The sequence below is a fragment of the Schistocerca americana genome, unplaced genomic scaffold, assembly GCF_021461395.2.
Source record: "Schistocerca americana isolate TAMUIC-IGC-003095 unplaced genomic scaffold, iqSchAmer2.1 HiC_scaffold_135, whole genome shotgun sequence".
NCBI classification, from domain to species: Eukaryota; Metazoa; Arthropoda; class Insecta; order Orthoptera; family Acrididae; genus Schistocerca; species Schistocerca americana.
The window spans coordinates 255,886-268,070 of NW_025725427.1; positions in this window are offsets into that span (position 1 = coordinate 255,886).

Consider the following 12,185-nt stretch of genomic DNA (forward strand, 5'->3'; position numbering starts at 1 on the left):
GGCGAGCGCGCCTAAACCGCGCCGCGGCACCGCACCGCACAAACAAAAACGGCCCTTTTCAGGGCCACTAACATCTCTCCGTCGCGAGCAAACTTTGTCGGTCGCCTGCCTCTCGCCCCGCAACCCAAAAACAAAAACCACCACTTCCCGTCCGTCCGCCACACCCGCTCACTCTGCCTGCCTGCTAGCAGCGCGCAACAATCACACATCATCCCTCCCCGGCGCTCAAAGCGCACAATACCCAACGGCCGACGTCACACCGCACGGGTGGCTGGCCGGCCGCCGCTTTCGTTTCGAAAACAAAAAAACCCGCACTCCACTCCGACGGCCAACGGCCAGGCAGGCGCGCTCGCTCGCTCTACACGCCACCGAAATCCCCGCCGACTCCTTCCACATCTCAACGTGCCCCCCGTTGCAAAACATAACACACACACACACAAAGGAACAAAACAAAACAAAGACCAGACACGACTCGACTCGACAAGACAGACATCCGAGAAGAACGAACGCAGGCAAGCCAACCAACGTATTCAAACAAAACAACGTGACAGAAAACCAACCGTCGGCCGCCGCCACAAACACGGCGACAATCAACCACGACAACAACAACAACAACAACAACAACACCGCTTACCGCTACCGCCGCCCACACCCGCCACCGACCCCCGCAATCCAACCACCACGGCACGCAAACAGCATCCCCACGGGCATACAGAAACGCCAGACAGACACCCACACCAAACGCAACACGACAATCAAAACCTTCCCCGACGTGCTTTGATGGCCCTGAGAAGGGCCGTTTTGGGCCGCGCGTCTCTTGCGCGCCACTAGACGACGACGGGGGGTGGGGACGACGGAGTCAAGCGCCAAACCCTTCCTTTCTCCCATCTCTTTCTCCTCTACTCTACTTCTTCTTCTTGGGCGAAGCCTTCGCCTTAGACGGCGTCGTCGCCTTCTTCGGGCGCGGCGCCTTCGGCTTCTTCGTCGGAACCTTGGCGGCCTTCTTCGCCTTCGACGGCGACTTGGCCTTGGCCGGCTTGGCCGCAGCCGCCTTCTTCGCACCCGCGGGAGCGGCCGACGCCGCAGACGCCTTCTTGGCGGCGCCCGCCTTCCGACCGGTCGCCGCCTTCACGCCACCAGCCTTCTTTGCGCCGGCCGCACGGGCGCCCTTCTTCTCCTTGCTGGCCGGAGCGGCGCGCTTCTTCTTGGCACCGCCAGCACGAGCCTTGCCGCCCTCGGCCGCCCCCCCGCCGCCGGCGCCGGCAAGCTTGAACGAGCCGGACGCGCCCTTCCCCTTCGTCTGCACCAGCTCGCCCGCCACGACGGCCGACTTGAGGTACTTCTTGATAAACGGCGCCAGCTTCTCCGCGTCCAGCTTGTAGTGCGCGGCTATGTACTTCTTGATCGCCTGCAGCGACGACCCGCCGCGCTCCTTCAGACTCTTGATGGCGGCCGTCACCATCTCAGAGGTGCGCGGGTGCGCAGGCTTGGCGCGCGGCTTCTTCGCAGACGACGCAGACTTGGCCTTCTTCGTAGTGCCGGTGGCGGCGGGTGCCGCAGCAGTCTCGTTCGTAGCCGCCTGATCTGCCATTTCGACGACGCGCGTAACACACAGCGAGAGCGAGCGGGACGGCAGGCACGCAAGCACAGCACAGCAGCAGAGCAGAGAATCACAAGGCCCAGCCAGTGTCGCGGGCGGGCGCGGACGGCCGAGAGAGCGGCCGCCACTCTGCGCGCCGCCGCGCCGCGCCTCCCGCGCTTGCTACCGCCCAACGTCCGACAGCCTGTGCGGAGCAGCCCCAAACCTGCGCCACAACCGCCCGCGCCTTTCAAACCACCGAGGATGGGGCTACACACAGCCACACCACAGTCGCCAACCAGTCGCCACGGCAGCGCCGCAAACCACGGCCAAACTGCAGCTACCGCGCGCTACAGCCTGCGTCGGCCCGCCGAGAATCGCCGCCCCCGCCCAAATGCCGCCCCCACAGCCCCAGCCGACGACCCGCCACAATGGCCAAACCTTCGGCAAAACTCCCACACCGTCGCCGCGGCAGCCCGGCCAGCGCGGCCGGCGCCACAGCCACACAAGCCGAGGCGTGCGGCGATGACGGCCGTGCAAACGCGCCTCCGCCGCCCCATCGCCTTCCGTCGCCCTCCCGCCGTTTCCCGATCGGCCCGCAGCCGTCGGGCCACATCGCGCGCCGTCCTCCTCCTCTCGCCCGCCAACATTCACAGCCGTTTCTCAACAATTGCCCGCCGCAAACGGACGCCGCCTGCGCAACAGGCGCCGCCGCCCCTCGCCGCTTCCGACCCAACCCCTCGACCGAGGCAAACCGCAATCCGAATCTACAGACCAACCCAATCTGCCGTCAAGCACACACGACAGCCGACCTTACACGTTACGCGTTACACATTACGTTTACACGTCTACGTTAGGTTAGGTTAGGTGGACGTGGGTTAGGTTAAGGGGACTTGGGTTAGGTTAAGCGTCAAACTTAGGTTAAGCATTCAAACACGTCAGGCGTCAGAGGTTAGGTTAGGTTAGGTTAGGTTAGGTTAGGTTAGGTTAGGTTAGTGCTAGGTTGAGAAGCGTCAAACGTAGGTTAAAAAGGCGTTCAAACGTGAGGCGTGAGCCGGACAGCTTACCTTACGTAGACGTTAGGGGCTCACAGGCTGAGCTCACCTCGCCACACCACAGGTTCGGTTCGGTTCGCTCGGCTCAGCGTAAAGCGCCGAGGTCAGGGTTACGTTCGTTCACCTTCGGGCGCCACACTTTCGGTTGAAAGGTCGCGACGGGACGACGTCGGCAGGCACGCCGCAAACGAACAAAAACGTACAGACGACGTCGGAAACCGCCGACAGACGGGGGAGCAGCACGACCACGACCAGACACCGAGCGCGAACGAGACACACGCGAACCACCCCCACCGGCCAAAGGGCACCACACAACAACCCAGAGCACCACGTGTCGACACCAGAGCAACCCGCCGCTCACGCGACATGGCTGGCACCGAAGGGCAACCGCCCGCAACTGCGCTTTCCGCGCCGGCCCGGATGCACGTCGTGCTACAACAACACCACTACCGTACACAGCCGCTGTTCACAACATCACTATCAATGGCGCGCCCGCGGCTCGCCGCCGTCGCAGTCGCAGCCCCAACGCCAGCACTTTTGCACCACCATTCACACGCACCGCAACACAGCTCGCCGACACAGCCGAACAAAACAAACACCACACAACAACAGCAACAACGCCGCCGCCTCTACTTGTGCCGGCGACCCACCCCGCCGATGGCGCACCTTTCGCCAGCCGGCAATCGACACACACGCACCCACCCACCGGGGCCCAGTGCAAAAAACAAAAAACACACAAAAACAAAAAAACCAAACAACACAAACGACACGGGAAGCGCACACCGCCACTTCGCGCGCACGCCACCAACCAGTCGTCGTCTCAAAATAACAAACACAAACAAAATAAACTAACAACTAGGGCAACACAAAACAAAAAAAAAAACGCCTCGCACGAACCGCCCACAAAAAGGACAAGCACACGCACAGCCTCTGCTGACGACCACGACGCAGCGGCACGCTGCTCCTGTCCCGCGCCCCGCGCCCCACTCGATTCACAACTCACGCGACACCGTCAACGACGGGCTCGCTTCCCGCAACCTACCACCTTTCCGCCACGACGCACAGCCCCAGCCCCACCCGACGACGCCCGTGGCAACGACTGCACTTTCACCACCGCCTCCCCCTTCCCCCCCAAAAACACACACACACACACACACAGCCAGCCAAAAACGCACTCGCGACCCACACATGCACGTGCATCGGCACACGCCAACCAGTCAACGTCGACAACCACACGCAAGGCTCGAAACGAAACCGGCGTCCTTCCACGTTGCCATCAAGCTACGCGACACAAGACACAAGGAACCAACACAACAGCCGGCCCCACTAATTCCCACTCTCACGCCGCAAAAAGCACACCGAAACCGCCAAACGCACGCACATTCCCCTTCGCACTGACACCACCGACCGGCTCGCTACCACACACCTCTCGGCAGCCGTTTCACGCCAATTCGCCACACCGCCCACACAGTCGACAAGCGCCCGCCCTGTACGGCACACGCAACGACGCAGCGCAGCAAAGGGCGCCCGCAACACATACCTCTCCGCCGCCCGACGCGCCAACCGCCACACCACACCGCCAGCCACTCGCAAATTGTGCACTGCCACCAGCCACACGTCCAACACGCCGCGCCGCCTCCGGCCACCCGCCAGGGGGCGCTCACGTCCGCGACAACAGCGCGGCCCGCCGGGCCGGGCCGAACCGAACCGAGCCGCCGCTGCTCTGCACTCGGCACGGCCACACCCTGCTGCAGACCGGGCTCGTCCCTCTGTACGCGTCTGCCTGCGCATCAACACAACACGACCTTTTTTTTTTTTTTTTTTTTTTTTTCTCTCTACCGCCATCCCTCCTTCTCGCGTTTTACTCGTTGTTGCAGCAGCGGCGCACACCTACACATCCACAGCCCCAGCCCCAGCCGAGCCGGCCTCACCTCAGGGCCCGCCGCCAGCGTCTCCTCCTCGGGCACAGGTGCGGTGCTGTGGCCGCCCATCCAACCGCATTGCTGGCCGTCCAGCCACCAGGCGTTCCCACTGCCGCGAGCCACGCCGCGCACCGACCCTGCTGCAGAAAACGAAGCATAGCCAGAGACCGACCGATACACAAAGCAAGCCGTCGCCTCGCCTCTTGTCCTTCCTGCCTTCCTTCCGCCCCCGCCCTTCTCACACCACCGCCTCTCCACTTTCGCCCCCCCCTCCTTTTTTTGTTTTTTTTTTTTTGTTTTCTTCTTTCTTTCTTTCTTTCTTTCTTTGGCCCTCTCTCCTTCCCGCCATGGCGGTTACGGCACCGCCTGCAGCGGCAGATTTTTTGCGCCCACACGCCTACTCCTACCACCATTAACCTTGCCCTGCCCTGCCCTGCCCTGCCCATCAACGTCGCAGTCGAACCGACGCTTGCCAACACACTGCCCACGTTCCTTTCTCTTTTCGGCCTACGCCCATTACGCGCCGCCGCCACAGCACCTTCCCTTCCCACAACACACCGACGTCATCACACGCACCCAAAACAGGGGCCACGACCGTGTTCCTCGCCCACTCCCATCCCGCACGGTACGCACATTCCCAACTACTACCGCGCACCCTCCCTTTCCAATCTGTGTGTCTCTGTGTCTGTGTCCTGTCCGCGCGTGACGCCTCTCAACATCCGCCGTCCCCCGTCCCGTTTTCGCCCCCATGCCGTCGTCGCGCCGCCTCCTCCCCGTCCACCGCCGCCCCTGTCCGCCCCGCACCACACCATACACCGCTGCTTGTCCCGGCCGTTGCCACCAAAGGCGCCGACCGCAAACGCGCCACGCCGCAGCCCCCGTGCGTCTCGCGCTCGCTTGCATCTCCGTGCCGACGCTGCCTCTCTTCCCACTCGCACTCGACCTCGACAACACAGTCTTTGGCTCCGCCACTGCGTGTTCCGGTGGTACGCACGCTGCAACACGTATGTATTCATTACCAGAGCGATGGCGAGGCATGACAGCATCTCTGTCTGACCAGAGAGTTCTTTCTCGCTGCTAGTCGGCGCTTGGACCGCGCCAGACGACAGTAGTGGCACGCACCGGGTCGCCAGGAACAGTTGTTATATATATTGTAGCGCGAGTCGGGAGAGGTAGTAGTCGGTCGACAGTAGTAGCGGGTGGACGGTTGTACTGAGCGGGCGTCGGCGGCGTGCTCTGCTCGTCTCGCGACTCTGGTCACGGTTCGGGACGATGTATAGTATATTGTGTTACAATCAAAAGGTGGTGTGACGCTGCATTGCGCAAATCTGATAACGTATGTTCATTGTACTTATTTTGTTCAACAACAAAAGCCCCACTATTACTTTTTTTCTAAAGTAACTTTTGTCTCTTAACGAAAAACATTCACGTTTTAAAGACTACTTCCTATGGCATTTCCCTCCAAGGAGTGCAATTAATTACCAGCCAGCACTCATTCATTGCACACAGCTGTGTAAGGGGTATCTACAATTGAGGAGCGGATATAAATGCAATTTTTTGTTTTTTTTGTTTTTTTTTTGTGTGTGTGTTGTAACCTCCCAGCAAAATTTAAAACAAAGGACAATGTTATTTACGGATGCTAATGGACATTGCGCTAATTGTAACCTCGCCCACAATGAGAGGTATTGAAAATGGCAACAAAAATGTGAAATTCGCAATCTGACTCAAATATAAAGTCTTCACACAACATTTAAAAAAGTCCGTTCAGTGACAAGAAACTTCAATTAAACCGAAATATCGGTCTTTGGCCCTGTGCAAAACAATCAGAATTAAAGTCTTACCTCCGAATAAATGGATGTCACATTTCTGCTCTGGTTGTTGCGCAGCGCTTGAAGGAACTGCATTGCAAATAATAATATTCTCTTTTTTTGTGATTTTAGTGGCATTTTTCTTCAAAGAAGTGGAATGAAATGTGAAGTGCAACGAACTCTTTAGTTCAATACAAAATTAAATGTTTGAAAAATGCTTTTGAAATAAAACCTATTATTGGGGAACTTGTTGGAGAATAATTACAATAAATACAATTTTTCATTATCTAATGATTATATTAATTAACAGTATACCTTATTCACCATCTTGACCAGTGTTGCCGACCGCCTACATCACACAACCGCACTCGGCTGCTACTACTGACCGACCGCTCTGCATGACGACTATTAGCGTACTGCACGCGACGACTACTGACAGAGTACAGCCCTCAACTACACAGAGCTACGGACTCGCAACGACTACTGACAGACTGACTGACTGACTGACTGACTGACTGAGAACCGCTCGCAACACTCGCGCAGTCCAGCGCAAACTCTCTGGTCACAGATGCTACAATGTCTCGCCATCGCTACTATGTTACATACGTGTTTCAGTGTCTTTTTCATTGGGGTAACGATCTTTGGCTCTTTTTATTCTGAATACAGGGCCAAAGGTCAACGCTGCTGCCCTTATACAATTTATCAGGTTTCATTATGTCTGTTGCAATGTTACATACGGTTCACTCTTTCATTAATATTATCGTTGGGTTTGTTTTGTAGGGACGTTAACATTCTGGCACATTTTTATTATCATCGGACTCTCTGCTATTTGTGCAGGGAGGTTATACCTGGGTCCATTTCCATTTCCATTTACATTTTAATATTGATAGACTTTTTGTTTTCTTTTTTGTTTCTTGTTGTTTTTCCTTCTTTTTTTTTGTTGTTTTTTTTTTTTTTTTTTTTTTTTGTTGTTTTGTTTTTCCCGCTCTCACCACCACCGCCGCATCACGCCTTCCGTTTTCTTGGTTTCTTTTCTGTTCTTCAACTGCTTCAACATCACCGCGCCCCATTTCCACACCACAGCCATCAGCCTCCGAGACGGGCGGGCGCAGTGTGCCATTTCCGGCGCACAAGCACACCCGTACGGTACTCTCCTCGCCCCCACGCCACCAACAACACAGCGACCACGCGGCTTTCAGGCATGGCATGGCACGGCACGGCACCGGCGAAATGCGCCGCCCCCGCCCCTCCGCGCATCCGTCCGTCTCGCCACGTTCACTGACAGCCGCGTCTGCGGCTACACCACGACAACCACAACACCGCTCCCCTCCCTGGCAACTCACATTGTTTTTCTCCTCCTCTTTTGCACAAACCACAACGCCGAGCACAGGCGCAAGCCACCCACACCGCGCCCCTCCCCGTCCCGTCTTTGGCCGCCGCTCCTCGTTTCCTCGTTTGCCCCCTCCCATCTCCCGAAATGCCATGCCAGCAGCGTTACGCATGCCCCTCCCCTGTCCACACAACACTACCGCCTAACGAACAGCCTTTTCCGGGCCACATCCAGGGCACGCCCACCTCCAAACACTGCCAATTCACGGACGCACACACACACACACACACACACACACACTCACTCACTTTCTCGACACCTTTCTGTACGGAGGGTGCGTCATCTCGACCGTGACAGAGTGACGGCAACTATCGACGATCCATTTCCCCCCACTGGTAAAACATGTCCACTAACACCTACATACATCATTCAAGTACACAGACAATAGCATACACACAATGGGAGGGCACACGAACATGGACGGCACGGCACTGTCATACACTCTTCCTCAGAACCATATCAACAAACGTTACGTACATCCGGGAAAGCGAAAGCGAACGCGAACGCGAAAGCGAAAGCGAAAGCAAAGGCAAAGGCAAAGCCCAATGCAGCCGTCAAAGGTAACGTTCACCACGGCAGACACTTGCAGCCGCGCCGCCGTTAAACGCATTTCAGTGCGGCTCCAATACGCCTCCGACACGGGAACGTTCCGTTGCTCTACGAATGCGTTTCTCCCCTTTTTCCCTTCCTCTCTCTTTTGCCCCCCCTCCTTGCACTCTTGCCTCATTCCTCACGTTCTGCCCAGACATTCGACCGATCAAAGTCAACCTTTCGTTACCGTTCTCAGCGCGACGGTGTACAACAGTATGACGGGTGTGCCCAAGACTTCGGTTCAGTTGCGTGACGCCGGTCTATCGCGCCGATCGACAGTTACTCAGGGGGCGACGGATCGGACCACGTCACCGACACACAAAACACTTTCAAACAAACAAATACATACCGGATGGACACAGACAAACACGTGTACAGACATTCGCCAAACAAACGACCGCCGCCGTCGTCGTCTAGCGTGCATCTTGAATGACGACATCGGTGTGCGTGCGTCGTACGCAATCAGTCAGACACGGCTATCAAACATCAGAGTCGAATGGTACATCATCGTGCGTGTCGCCGTACACGTACAGTACAATACAACAACAATGCGTCTTAATGGCACGTTCATTTCAACGTCACTCACACACCTCCACGCTGCAGTTACGTCGCACCATTGTCAAACTCGGCGTACAGCAAAGGGAATAGTGGGCGGCAAAAAAAAAACCAAACAAAAACATTTCACATTTCACCCTCGCCATGTATGATGTGCAAAAAAAACAAACCCGCAAACGGCCGTCGTTACGGTGACACAAAAGTCGCCGATCGCACTGTCCCCCCTCGCAGACGGGTAACACACACACACACACACACCAACAACACCAATGGGTCAAAAACCACGCCAACGAGGCGTGCCACCATTCCACGCCACGGCGACCAACCTCGTGGCCGTACCCCGCGCAACACGCTTTGACGCGCCCCCCCACCCACAATCAAAATGCACACATACATCACAGCCGTCCACACAAACAACAACAACAACAATTCCGCCCTTCCCGCAAAAGGCAAGTTGGTGGCCCTGAAAAGGGCCGTTTTGCCGCTCTCGCAACGGAGGAGCCTTCTCCATCCTTCCTTCCATTCCAGAGCCACCTCCTTACTTGGAGCTCGTGTACTTGGTCACCGCCTTCGTGCCCTCGCTCACGGCGTGCTTGGCCAGCTCGCCAGGCAGCAACAGCCGCACAGCGGTCTGGATCTCGCGGGACGTGATGGTCGAGCGCTTGTTGTAGTGCGCCAGGCGAGAAGCCTCGGCCGCAATGCGCTCGAAAATGTCGTTCACGAAGCTGTTCATGATGCTCATCGCCTTCGACGAGATGCCCGTGTCAGGGTGCACCTGCTTCAGCACCTTGTAGATGTAGATGGCATAGCTCTCCTTCCTCTTGCGCTTCTTCTTCTTGTCGCCCTTCGAAATGTTCTTCTGCGCCTTGCCAGCCTTCTTGGCGGCCTTCCCGCTAGTCTTGGGCGGCATCTCGAACCAACGTACGGCAGCAGCAACACCAGTAGCAAGCGCTCCGCTCTAGTCAGCGTCTCCCCACACAGTGGCACCCGCCGCCAGCCGCCGCCGCACCTTTACCAGCTCGCCCTGTTGCGGCCGCCGACCAATGGGGCGCGCGCGCAACCGGCCGCCGCACCCGAGCCCATAAAGCACCCCCACCCCGGCTGCGCCGGCATTCCCGCTCACGCCGCGGAGAGTACACGTTAGTTCGTTGTCGCTGTTGGTTATCGTGATGTCGGGACGCGGAAGTGGACGCAAAGCTGCTGCCTTGGCTGAGTTGCTGCTCACGTTAGCAGGACCTGCCGGGAAAAAGAAGAAGAAGTCTACACCGCAGTGCTTTCGCTGCCAAAAGCTTGGCCACGTCGCCAAGCACTGCAGCGGAGCAGTCGCGTGTTTGAAGTGTGCGCAAGCACACGACACACGCGACTGCAAGAAGCCGAAGGACGCCCCCTGCACATGCGCCAACTGCGGTGGCGCACACGCGGCTAACGCCCGTTCCTGCGCGTACAGGAGAAATTGGCGCGGACCAGAGAAGACGCAGAAGCAAGTGACCACCACACGCGAAGAGGTGGTCACTCGCTCAGAAGACGCCATCACCAGGCGCCTCAGCGACGCCGTAGAAGAAGCCATGTCCGCCTTCAAATCCGCCATGGCGGAAGAGAGGGCGGCCATGCTGGCGGAACTGGGCGAGGCTCGGCGTCAGATTGCTGAGCTGACGCAGGAGCTTCGCTCAGCCAAGGCAGCTTCCGCCACAGCGGTCGACACCGCCAGCCAGACGACTCCTCCTCGAGAGAAGAAGTTTGCGACGGTGGCCACGCAGACCGACGTGCCTGCCGAAGGGGAGGCAACACTGCCCAAGACGGACGCAGAAGCAGAAGCGCAAGAAGAAGGGTGGGAAGAAGTCCCATTCCTCCCGCTTCCCGACATGTACAGCGCAAGCGCTGTGACGCAGAAGATAGCTGCATCGCTTCGCGATGGTACATATCCCCACCACGACAACCCTTATCCCTTTGTTCCTCCTAACCTTTCTAAACCTTCACCTCCACACCAACCAATCGAATATCCAGAAGGCCTTGTTGGTCTTTCCAAGGAGGATTACGATCTGATCAATTCCTTCCCAATTTTCACAGAGTGGCAAATGCGCTACGTCATCTTCGCTCTCGTCCACGGAGAGTATGAGAAAGCTGGATACACTGTATCCACTATCCCAACCGAGGGAGAGCCCTCAAGTAAGAAGAAGAAGAAGAAAAGTCGTCACACCGACAAATACAGAAAATAGGTTATCGGCACTCCTTGCCAGTACAGAACAACCTACAAGTCAAGAAAGAAGACTCATCAATCATCCCAGGGGAGTAAAGGCCAACAGGCCACAAACTTCCACCTGAACCTCCTCACAGTGAGGAAGTCAGAAAAGGAGCAGCAGGCTGCGCCGGCACGCACTCCGCTGCTCGACTCGCTGCCGCTCGCACCGGTCGTTTTCGTTTCCGTTTCGTGTGCACCGTCGCTAGCCCATCGCCATGTCCGGACGCGGAAAGGGAGGCAAAGTCAAGGGCAAGTCAAAGTCCCGCTCAAGCAGGGCTGGGCTCCAGTTCCCGGTCGGCAGAATCCACCGCCTCCTGCGCAAGGGAAACTACGCAGAGCGCGTCGGCGCCGGGGCGCCCGTCTACCTCGCCGCCGTCATGGAGTACCTCGCGGCTGAGGTGCTCGAGCTGGCCGGAAACGCGGCCCGCGACAACAAGAAGACGCGCATCATCCCGCGCCACCTGCAGCTTGCCATCCGCAACGACGAGGAGCTCAACAAGCTCCTGTCGGGCGTCACCATCGCACAGGGTGGTGTCCTGCCCAACATCCAGGCCGTCCTGCTGCCAAAGAAGACCGAGAAGAAGGCCTAAAGGAGGCCAGGCAATCGCAGCGCCGCGTGCTCCCCTGCACGCAACGCGCTTTGCCGGCTCGGCCCACAACAATCGGCCCTTTTCAGGGCCACCACACAAACCTACGTCCAAAGCAAAATTTCAGTCGTCCTCGCCGCACCTTGTTTTGTTTTAACTTTGCACTGTCACAGCACAGCCGCCGCCGGCGCACGTCCGCCATCTTGTCGTCCACACAGCCCGTGTGGCCCAACACACACACACACACACACACACACACATTTTGCACGGTCGCAGTCGCCTTCCAAACCGACAACGGCAGCAATAATGACCATTGTTAAAGGGAGGCGTGTCGACACACCGCCCTCCACTCCCGCGCGCAACGGCCGTCGACACGAACGAAACAGCTGATCCGGCCGCCTATGCCCACACGCCTTGCCTCGGAAACCCCAACGCCGCCGCAAACAAACACACAGAGCC